Source organism: Lolium perenne, chromosome 7 (assembly GCF_019359855.2).
Source record: "Lolium perenne isolate Kyuss_39 chromosome 7, Kyuss_2.0, whole genome shotgun sequence".
NCBI lineage: Eukaryota > Viridiplantae > Streptophyta > Magnoliopsida > Poales > Poaceae > Lolium > Lolium perenne.
This window is the reverse complement of record NC_067250.2, coordinates 182439770-182451939: the sequence shown is the minus strand read 5'-3', so window position 1 is coordinate 182451939 and position 12170 is coordinate 182439770.

Sequence of the window (12170 nt, the reverse complement as noted above, 5' to 3'; positions counted from 1 at the left end):
TTCTGACAGGTAGGATGAAGGGCTATCTGACAGCTGGGAAGTTTACATATCGCCAGGATCCACCTGCCCCTGCTCCTGATGCATAACCTGATGTTTAAGCATGTTTAAGACTCTGTTGTCAGTGCATTGGTCCAAACTATGTTGTCATTTCAAATTTGAGACTATGTTGTACTGTATGGGTGAAACTATATATGTGTGCACCTGTTAAGACTATGTTCTAAAATGATGGTCCAAACTATCTTGCGGATCATGCTCTTAAGATTAAGTTTCAGACTATGTTGGTTGTTGTTGTTGTTATTTACATAACCATCGAGCCTCTCGAGGGTTTTACATAACCATAGAGCCTCTCGATGATCCAAAATGGTCGACAACTCTCGCTAAACCCTCGAGGGTTTTACATAACCATAGAGCTAAAATAGATCAATAACCCTCGGAAAACCCTCGAGGCTTCTTAAAACATCATACATGATCTATATTAGCTAAAATAGTCGATAACCCTCGGAAAACCCTCTAGGCTTCTTAAAAGCACATACATGATCTATATGACCTAAAATAGTCGATAACCCTCGGAAAACCATCGAGGCTTCTTAAAACATCGTACATGATCTATATTAGCTAAAATAGTCGATAACCATCGGAAAACCCTCGAGGCTTCTTAAAAGCACATACATGATCTATATGACCTAAAATAGTCGATAACCCTCGGAAAACCATCGAGGCTTCTTAAAACATCATACATGATCTATATGAGCTAAAATAGCCGATAACCCTCGGAAAACCATCGAGGCACATACATGATCTATATGGGCTAAAATAGTCGATAACCCTCCGAAAACCCTCGAGGCTTCTTAAAAGCACATACATGATCTATATGACCTAAAATAGTCGATAACCCTCGGAAAACCATCGAGGCTTCTTAAAACATCATACATGATCTATATGAGCTAAAATAGCCGATAACCCTCGGAAAACCATCGAGGCACATACATGATCTATATGGGCTAAAATAGTCGATAACCCTCGGAAAACCATCGAGGCTACTTAAAACCACATACATGATCTATATGAGCTAAAATAGTCGATAACCCTCGAAAAACCATCGAGGCTTCTAAAATTTACAGTTAAACACACACAGAGTTATAAACCAACACAAGATTCAACATAACAACAGGGGTACATAGAGTTCAATGGAACAGTACTAACTATTCATAATAGGGGTACATGGAGTTCAATACTATAGCACTAACAGTTCATAGGGCTACAAATACTTATGGGTAGACAGTACTACATCACTGTCGCATCTTACTGCTCACATATCTGCTTGATCTTGACCAACTTGTCATTCCTAGCACTGCTCAACTTAAACATATCAAATAGCTGATACTCTAGCTTCTTCTTCTCTTCCTTCAGCAACAAAGTTTCTTCCTCCATCAGCTTCATCTTTCTGTCATCAGCAATCTTGCCCTCTTTCAGCTTAGCCACTTCATCATGGGCTTTCATCAGCTCATTTTCAAGTTTAGTCTTATTCTCCCTCAACTTTTCCTCATCACTACCATTCATTATCTTGTCATAGTTTGCTTGCATAACCTTCCTCTGAGTATCATTCATAAACTTGGAAACATCAGCCATCAGGCTGGAATACTTCTTCTCCACCTTTATCCTCTCTTCATTCAAATCTTTCACAATCTTGCCATTCTCAATCTTCTCATCCAGAAGTGCATTATGCATGTCATGGTACATTCCCCACAGCTTCAGCAATGTGTTCTTCATTGGCTGTGGCCACTCATCATCAAGCCAAGAGTGGAAGCCACAATTCTCAATGTACTGCATCTTAAAATTATTTATTTCATCAGTACTACATAGCAGACATGGAATTATTCACACAAATGGACTTATTCAGAGTTAATGCTTGTTATTTCAATTATTCATAGGCACTGGAATGCATTTATTCATAGAAAAGCAACTATTTATTTCTTTACTACTACATAGCATACATGCAATTATTCACACAAATGGAAAATTAGTAGTGCATAGCTACATCTAATTAACATGGCTTGCCATTCTTCTGTGAGCAACATTGCTTCTCTGACTCTGGGTCATTGTATCCATCAACTCATTGCCAAATTAGAAACAGAGCTACTGCTACAGAGCTACTGCTAGAGAGTTTGAAGTGTGAGCAACATACCCCTTCCACAGAACACATGTAGAAGCGACGGCCGCTGTTCGTTCCTTCAAAAGCGACACGCTTCACCGGCTCCTTCTGGTGGAGGCGGCACACCTCCGGGCAACCTGCCGCCAAACCCGTGAAGGTTGGTTCGTACCAGCTGTCTGGGCAGTAGTCCATAGGTGCGAAGTCCTAATTACAAACAAAACCTTCTCAATTCCACCAAATCGACCAGAAAAGGAGAGGAAATTGACAAAAATCAAAATTCCCAAATCTGCCCAAACCCTAACCCTAGATGCAGAGGAAAGAGCTACTTACCCCTGGCCAGGAAAGAGCCGTGCTCGACGACTCGCCATCGTTCCAACTGGGCATTGACGGCCGGCGGGCAAAAAATGCGGCGGCGGCGGCAAGAATTGCGGCGGCGGCGGCGGGAGCAGAGTGACTGGAGAGGAGACTGAGGGAGAGTGACGGGAGGGAGAGCTCGTAACGTTTCTTTTACACATCGGCGCGCGGAGGGGCCCACGTCCGACCGGCGACGGCCGTTTTCTCCTTCCGTCAAACTTTGGACACGTCAGCACAGTGGGTGGGGTCAGATGGTCAGATTCAGTGTCAATTTGCTGCAAACTCGTCATTTGGATGTTCGGCAAAAAACCAACTCAAATGTGGTGGTTTTTTGTCCCGCAAACCAAAAGTGGTGGTCTTTCGTAAATTTGGCCACCAATGTGGTGGTTTTATGCTATTCACTCGGCTACACCCCTTGATGGAATCAAAATTTGACGCCTGAAGTGAGAAGTCGAAGAATCTAGACAGTTCATTGAACATGTACATGATAAAACTGGAGTATGACATATTCACAATGTACATAAACAATTTGAAGTTCTTCTTAGCTGCATATAAAATAACATGAAACGATAACCAATCCCTTGTGACCTCAACCATGATGTCTATCTTACATGCAATCAAGGAACAAATTTCCATTACACAATTGAGCGGCTCATCGACACGAAAATACCAACAAACAAATCATGCAAAAGATCTCACCGCATGCTATCTATCCATGAGTGGAGGTAATCTCTTTCCATTGGACCTCCACACTACATTATCCATCCACCTGAACACCCAGTATTAGTTGCAAAAATCAAGAAAACCCATTCATAAATCTATGAGAAATCAGGAAATAACATACTGGGTTTAGAGGTACCAATTGCACAGGGTGGATTGGCTGCGACGGAATCACTTGTGGACTCGGCAGCCCTGCAAGTAGAGCACCGGAGGCGGCCTCTACCGAGCAGGTTGATGCATGTTGGACACGAACAATCGAGTGGTTCCCCAGTTGCCTATTTTGGTGGGTATTACAACCCTCTTTTGGTCAAGATAACTAACGTTTAGAAGCATAGGTGTTGTGTAAACATCCTAGCTCCATCCGTTCCATATTACTTCACATATAAGATATGGTCAAATTCCAATTTTATAATCTTTGGCCAACTATTAATGATAAAATACCAATTTATACAAAATCAAATGTAAATTCTATGTATTTCATTACGGTACTAATGATACCATTCTGATTTTCTGAATAATAATATATTTTACATATAAATGGTTAAACTTGGCAAAGTTTAACTTTGACCAAATCTAAATGCGGATTGCGGAGCAATATGAAACAGAGGGAGTAGCTGACATCATGACACGCGTGGCACATACACGTAATGATTTACAGCGCGACCATGTTATGTCTTGTCATTGCGCTCTCACTCAGGGCATGCTACGATCATTGGTGATGTTTGCCACATCCATGTCAACAACGTCCTCGACTACTTCGCGGACCCACAGGCCGCCGCCAACCACAATGTCGTCGTGGCGAACAAGCAGATGCCATAGGATGGCTTAAATTGGGGCCGAATGGACGCTAGAGGATTCGGGTGAGGGTTTGCGACTAGATGGGATGAACTTCCGGATGCTTTCCTCAAGAACACAACCAAATGACGGTATGCGAGAAGAGAGACAAGAGGAAGAACTCTTTACTAGATCGCTAGCTTCATTGATCTCAACATGGTTACAAGTGCTTGAATACAAGCTCTATCGTCTAAACTCCTCTGTGGACACGCGCCTGTAAGAGGCAGTACCCCCTCTCCTTATATAGGGGAGAGGGTGGCTTACAGAACAAGGAACCCTAATGGCATCTTTGACTGGACAAACTACTTTACAAAGCTACTTTAATCATAGATGACGCCGGGGTCCTCTTTAATCAGGAACGCTGACGTCCTCCGGCTTCTTTCAGCGTCATCTCTCTCTTTGGCGCCAGGGCTCAGATTAAAGCCACCTTGCTTAGCTCATCCTTGTCTTCTTGCTCTGAAGAGAATCTTTGACCAGTCCTGCCGATAGGCCCTTCTCTCCGGTATCTTCTTTACCGGGTTCCGGCATACCCCCTTGGGGATACCGGCTTAGCTTCACTTAGCCCAAACTCCTACCTTTGTTTCCGGTAAGAATATTAAACCGGTATCTCGATGGCTCAAACCATCCGGTTTGGCATGCCTTTGGCATACCGGGGGTTATCCCCCCAACATTAGTCCCCGAAGCTGGTATAGTCTGGCGGATTCTATCCTACAGACCATGCCAGGTTTTCATCTTTTTAGGATACCGGTTTAACTTCTCCGGCCTGAGCTTGGATCCGGCATCCTTGCCCTCTTTTTGTCTTTTCTCTCCTTGCAAGGCATCTTCCGGCATCTCTTTTCTCCGGTATCATTCGCATTTACTCTTTCCTCGGCAAAGTCGAGAATATTTTGGGCCCCGCGCCTGTCAGTGACATGCGCACTGTTAACTGTCGCGCCAGTGTCAGTTGTCACTTCGCTTCGTCCTGCGCGCTCATTAAATGCACCACTACGGATCCCACTAGCCGTTTTGGATCCCGTGTGTGCCTCCGTGTGGCATCCCATTTTCTCGCGTGTACCTCCTCGCCACGTGCCGGCCCGTGGCGCGAACCGTCGCGGGCCGCGAGGCGAACCGCCGCGGCCCAGTGGTTCTCGGCCCACCTCCTCTCTTCTTTATAAGGACAACTGCCCCTTCTTCTTCCTCTTCTCGCATTCCCCAACCTTCGCGCACAGTGCTCCTCGCCTCTGCGCCTTCGCCGCTCTCCGTCCGCCGTCGTTTGCTCGAGCTCCGTCGCCCGGCGAACTCACGCCGCGCTTCCGCCGGACCTCATTGTGTGAGAATCTTCTGCAGCACCTTCGTCGCGCCCGCTGCATTCTTGCTTCGTCGTGACCTTTTTCACCTCGCCGTCGACGGTGCTCGTCGGCAACCGCAGGTCCGCTCCTTCACCGGCGAACGTCTTCCCCAGCGACTGCGCCGCTCGAGGTTAGCGCCAATCTCACTTTGCTTGCTATCTGCTCGCTTTCTAGATCTCGGGTCGATGGTGTTCTTATTTCCTCTTTTCCTTTGATTTTCTTCTTACTCGTAGATCTTCGCGCGGGGTTCAAGTGTGGGATTTCTGTTTTTTCGCCTACCCATCCAATGTCTGACGAGGAATCTTCCTCCGCATCTTCTTCTTCCCTTTCCGTTAAGCGTCGTAGACAATCTCCCGGCGAATCCACGGCCTCGGATCCGATGGATACCGATTCCGGCAACCAGCAGGGATCCGGTAGCCGCCGATAGTCCGGTAGCCATCTAGAATCCGGTAGCTTTAGCCAAGCATCCGGTAGCCACCTGGAAACGAGTAGTTCCAGCGAATCTTCTGGTGGAGAGCCCTCCCCCGTTACTCGTGGAGCCTGGATGGGCTCCAATGTTACTGAATATGAGATCGATTGGTTATATCGGTCCCGCAGGATTCCGGAAGGAGTAACCTGCCGGATTCCTGGTGACGAAATTGAACCGGAGCCCCAACCCGGTGAATATGTTGTTTTTCTTGCTCATTTTGAGCGTGGCTTCGGCCTTCCTGCCTCACCTTTTTTCCGGGAGTTCTTAGATTTCTATAAACTCCAACCTCACCACCTTCCTGGCAATGCCATCTTCTACCTTTCCTGCTATGCCACCTTCATGGAGGCCTACATCGGCATTCGTCCCACTCGTGAGACGTTTGCCCGCTTCTTTTGTCTGCGGATTAATTCCGTCCAGGGCAAGGAAATCCCTAAGCCCAAGCCGCCTGTGGAGTGCGGATCTTGCATCGTTGGCTCCCGCCAAGGGAGCACTTTCCTTAAGTTCGCCGGCCTCGAGTCCTGCCGCGCCTGGCAAGGAACCTTTTTCTATGTGAAGAACAACGACCGCGCCAATCTTATTGATCTTCCTCCGTTCCAAGCGGGGCCTCCTAGTAGAACCAATTGGAGCTACAACCCGAAGACGGATCATGCCGAAACCAACCGGGTGGTACGCTTCATGGCCTCTTTGAAGAAGGAGACCAACATCTGCTCGGATGATATCATCCGCACCTTTATTTCGCGCCGGGTGCTTCCTCTGAAGCGCCGTGTGCATAGGATGAGCGAGATGTACGGCCCTGGCGATCCTACCAAGATCACAGGCCGTCCTCTTAGCAAGAAGGATGTTGTTCGCAAGGCTAAGCAGATTTGCCAAACTGCTATGCCGTTTGAATGGGAATGGGGCCTCCTTCCCCTCAGCACTACTAACCCTCCGACCCAAGAAGTAAGAGATTACGCAATTGGGGTTGCTTTTGCCGGTAACTTTCTGCTCTTGTTAACCCTCTTTTTTCGTGTTTCAGGCTAAGGACCGCTTCCCCCTCATCCAAGCAGAGCGACACGGGATCTGCGTGAAGCGCGCCCTTGATTCCTTCGACCCAGATCCTTACATCTTTTGGAAAGATCTGAAGATGGGCAAGACTCCGGCTGCGCGCCTTGGCCGGTCTCCGCCGGAGCCAACCGGGTCCTCCGATGACCTGACCATGCTTGAGGTATTTTCTTTTCCGGTTTCTTGTACTTTACCGTTATTGCTTTCTTGCGAATTTTCTCTTAGCTATGTTTAACTTATAGATCCACGAGCACGCGCCGCCTCCACAAACTCATGGCCCAGGGCCAAAAGAACAAGCTACCGGCATCTGACGCCGGTCCCAGCCAGGCCCCTCCCTCCAAGCGCTTCCGGACTGAGCCCTTGGGGGAGAAGGAAGTGGGCGTGCGCCGCTACGGGCGCAAGCAGATGCCGACTGCTTCCGGGTAAGTTTTTCATTTTCTTGCTTGCCTCTTTTTGCCAAGTTCTTTTTCCGGTTGCTTTTCTCCAACTATCTTTCTTTCTTTCTTTCAGCCCCGCGCTCAAGCTTGGCTAAGGCCATCGGGCTCTGAAGGTTCCGCAAGGACCTCAACCCCTCCTCCTCGCTCAAGCCCGGCACCATCTGGTGCCGGCAACACCTCTGCCTCCCTTTCGGGGGGCACAACAAGTTCGGGGCGTGCGGCCCCTTCATCATCAGATCACCGCACGGAGGAGGATCTTTCCTTCCTCCCAGAGAACCAAGATACCGGCGCCCGCAACATCGGCGCCGAGGAAAAAGCTGCCGGGCGGGCGGAGCCTTCGGCTCCTCCCGTCCTTGAAAAGAAGACAACTTCCGCGCCGGAAACTTCCGCGCCGGAAAGTTCCAACCCGGGTGACGCGCCCAGCGCTCCCCCTTCTCCACGAACCATCCTCATGCCACCGCCAGATGCTCCTCGCACCAAGCCCTCCAGGGCTGCTCCAACCGCGCCGCCGCCCAAGATCTCCAAGCTTATCAAGGGGAAGGCAACGGCCTCCAGCGCCCCTTCCGGCGGCCAGCAGCCTCTGGTGCTGCACGTCTCCAAGGCCGCCAGGGATACCGCCACGAAGGCCACCGGCCTGCTTGGCCGTATCACTGAGTTCCAGCGCAAGGGCTGGGACCTGGGGCATCTTCTGCCCTACGCCCAGAAGTGGAACGCCGCGGACATGACTCCGGCGACCCGCGGTTTGGGCAAGGACAGGCTGCCGGCGCCTGACCCTGTTGGGGACCGGTCTTCCGAGGAGCACTTCATGCGGCTTCGCAGCGCCGTGAAGGAGCTCGACAGCGCGTGGTACGATGCCACGAACAACTTGATGGTACGCTTTACTGGCTCTTTTCTACTTTTACCGGTTTCCTTGCTTCCGGATCTTTTCTTCAGTTTCATGCCGGTTTCTCTCTTGTCTATCTTCCCAGTCCCCGAGTTTTGTGGTGAGAGCGTAGCTTTTCGCACAAAACTTTAACTTAAAAACTTAGCGTGAAACCGGCACTGCCAGTCCCCGAGTTTCGGGTTAAGAACTCTGTTCTTAGCGCAAAACTTAACTTAGAAACGCGCGAAACCGGCACTGCCAGTCCCCGAGTTTCGGGTTAAGAACTCTGTTCTTAGCGCAAAACTTAACTTAGAAACGCGCGAAACTGGCACTGCCAGTCCCCGAGTTTCGGGTTAAGAACTCTGTTCTTAGCGCAAAACTTAACTTAGAAACGCGCGAAACCGGCACTGCCAGTCCCCGAGTTTCGGGTTAAGAACTCTGTTCTTAGCGCAAAACTTAACTTAGAAACGCGCGAAACCGGCACTGCCAGTCCCCGAGTTTCGGGTTAAGAACTCTGTTCTTAGCGCAAAACTTAACTTAGAAACGAGCGAAACCAGCCTTTGCCGGTCCCGAGTTTCGGGTTAAGAACTCTGTTCTTAGCGCAAAACTTAACTTAGAAACGCGAAACCGGCACTGCCCGATCCCGAGTTTCGGGTTAAGAACTCTGTTCTTAGCGCAAAACTTAACTTAGAAACGCGCAAAACCGGCACTTTGCCGATCCGAGTTTCGGGTTAAGAACTCTGTTCTTAGCGCAAAACTTAACTTAGAAACGCGCGAAACCGGCATCGCCGGTCCCGAGTTTCGGGTTAAGAACTCTGTTCTTAGCGCAAAACTTAACTTAGAAACGCGCGAAACCGGCACTGCCAGTCCCCGAGTTTCGGGTAAAGAACTCTGTTCTTAGCGCAAAACTTAACTTACTTCTTTTTCTTGAACAGCTCACGGCTGAAGCTCAGAAGGCCCTCTTTGAGGAGCTCCTATGGGAACACCGGGACCTCGCTGAGGCACACGACAAGTGCCAAGGTAATTTTGTACCACCGGCATCTTTTTACCGGAAACCTTTTTTCCTTCTAACACTTATAACTTTTGCTTAACAGTGATCCCGGAAGCTTCCATCGAGGCTCTCAAGGAGCAGCTCGCTGCCGCCCAACGTACAACTTTTTCTTTTCTCCTGTCAATTTGGTTTTCTTTTCATCTTTACCAGCACAATCTTGCTAACACCTTCTTTTCCGGGTTGCAGGGGAGAAGGACCAGCTCATCCGGCGGCATCAGGAGGAGCTGAGCGCCCAGAAAACCAGCTACCAGGAGCTCAAGTCCCAGCTCATCCAGCTGGGGCTTGATCATGCCAAGGCCCTCAAAGCCGCTGAAGCTGATGCAGCGGCCAAGATGGATGAGGCTCTGGAAGATGCCAGCAATGCCACCGTGGTATTGCGAGCTGAGCTGGAGGAGCTGGCCAAGGCCCGGAAGGGTGCCGAGGAGAAAGCTGCGCGGCTGGAGGAGGAGCATAAGGAGTGCAACCGGCTGATCCTGCAAACTGATACACTTGCCTACCGTAAGTCCTTTCCTTTTGCATTCTTTGACTACTGCATACGAGCCTTTTTTCTTCCGACCCCATTTTCTTTTCGTTATCTTTCCTTCCGGTCTCCTTTTCTTCCGGATTCTTTTCCTTAGCCTTTTTCTTTCTTTACACAGGCCTCTTTCCGGACTCTCAGAAGTATGCTGTCAAGAAGGTTGACGAGCGCCGCACTGCCCAGGGCCAAGCGAATCTTGCCGTGCCATGGACGCCCTATGACCATCTGGTCGCGCTGAATGCGCGGGTGTCTCACATGCGCGCCATAGATCACAATTTATCTGACATTCCTGATGTAGCTACCCAGCTCTTCAGGACTCTGTGGCCTGGCGAGGAGGTGCCGGATACTTTCTCCCTCATCAGCGACCGTCTCAAGGGCGCCGGCAAGAGGATCCGCGAGTGGCAGTGCTCTGCTGCCCGCGCTGGAGCAGATTCTGCCCTCCGCGTCGCTTGCTCCTGGTACCCGGAGCTGAACCTGGATGCCCTTACCGGAGTGCGCGAAGGCGCGGAAACCGATTTGGACCCGATTCTCACCGCTAAGCGGCAGGATCGCGCGTACCACATCGCGGAGTACGCCGATATGCGCACCTTCATCCCTCCCCCTCCTGACGTCAAAGATTATCTTGATGAGGAGGAGGATGAAGCCGAGGAGGAGCCTCTGGACGACGCTGGTGCTGGCGACGCCCCTCCTGAAGCCCCCGCTGCCTGATTACCTACCTGTCTGAAGATTTACCTGTATCATGCTGTTTGGTCCTGCGTGCCTTAAAACAATGTTCTGTTAAATTCTGCCCCGGTATGCCGGGGCTTATGATGTAAAACTTAAAGTCCGCTTTTGGTTGCTGCACAACATTTTATGCCGGTAAGTTATACCGGTAGTTAATTATCTTAAGCTTGTCTTAGCATATTTGCTTTTGGTTTTGCTTTTATCCTGCACTGCAAAGATTTCCAAATTGTTTCCGCATCCAATTCGATGCACACTTGGTTCTTTTGCCTTGGCTCTGCCTGCCTTCTCTGGGCGTTCTTTGGCGTATGAGCACAAGGTTCTTTCACCAAACAAGCATTTTCTTGAACTTAGAAATAACTTCGAAATTTTGCAAAAAACCGGTTAAACCGGGGTTAGTTAAATTTTCTGGATTGTTCTTTCCTGTTCTCCCTCTTCGTAGTTCATGTGCTTATCCCCTACCGGTTTATCTTGCTTGCCATGAAGCCGGGTTGCGGACAGCAGCAGAGTCGAAGACTCCGGTAGGATTTAGCACACTACTAAACCGGAAAGAAAAAACGTTCAATAAGCAACCGGTAAACTGAAAAAATAAACAAGTTACATGCAACTTAAGTTGGGGTAGTCCCCGAGATTCATTCAAGGTTCCGACATCTTTTACTCATAGCATGTAAGGTACAAAAAGGAACTTCTTACACCACAACTTCAAGAGTAAAAAGGACGCAACAGAGCTACGTTCCATGGACGCTTGCTTTCCTCTCCGGACCTGTCCGCCTTTCCTTTTTTCCACTCTTGTGCATCGATCAAGTAGTATGCATCATTGTGAAGCACCTTGCTTACAATGAAGGGACCTTCCCATGGTGGTAAGAGCTTATGCCGGCCTTCAGTGCGCTGCACTAGGGTAGCACCAGATCTCCTTCCCGGAAAACTCTCGGGTTAACCTTCCGGCTATGATAGCGTCTGAGGTTTTGCTGGTAAATGGCTGTTCTTGCCAAAGCCAGCTCTCTTGCTTCTTCTAGCAAGTCCACATCATTTTCTCTGGCCTCTTTGACCTGTTGCTCAGTATAGAGCTGTACCCTCGGTGAATCATGGATGATGTCAGTTGGTATGACCGCTTCTGCTCCATAAACCATGAAGAACGGAGTGTATCCGGTAGACCGGTTTGGAGTTGTTCTTATACTCCACAGTACTGATGGTAGCTCATCGAGCCAACATCCCGGTGATTTTTCCACCGCATCAATGAGTCTTGGTTTGATACCGGAAAGTACCAAAGCGTTCATTCTTTCCACTTGGCCATTGCCTTGTGGGTGTGCCACTGAGCACAAATCCAACCGGATGTTGTTGTCCTCACAGAACCTTTTGAACTCACCTTGAGCAAAATTGGTTCCATTGTCAGTGATGATGCTGTGCGGGTATCCATACCGCAAAATGACATCTTTCAAGAACTTCACCGCTGTGCGCCCATCACATTTTGCGATAGGTTTCACTTCTAGCCATTTGGTGAATTTGTCCACCATAACCAAGATGTGGGTCATGCTGCTCCTTGCAGTTTTGAATGGGCCAACCATATCGAGGCACCAAACGGCAAACGGCCATGTTAATGGTATTGTTTTTAAACCAGACGCTGGGGTATGATTTTGCTTGGCGTATCTCTGGCACCCGTTGCATTTTCTTACCAAATTCTCAGC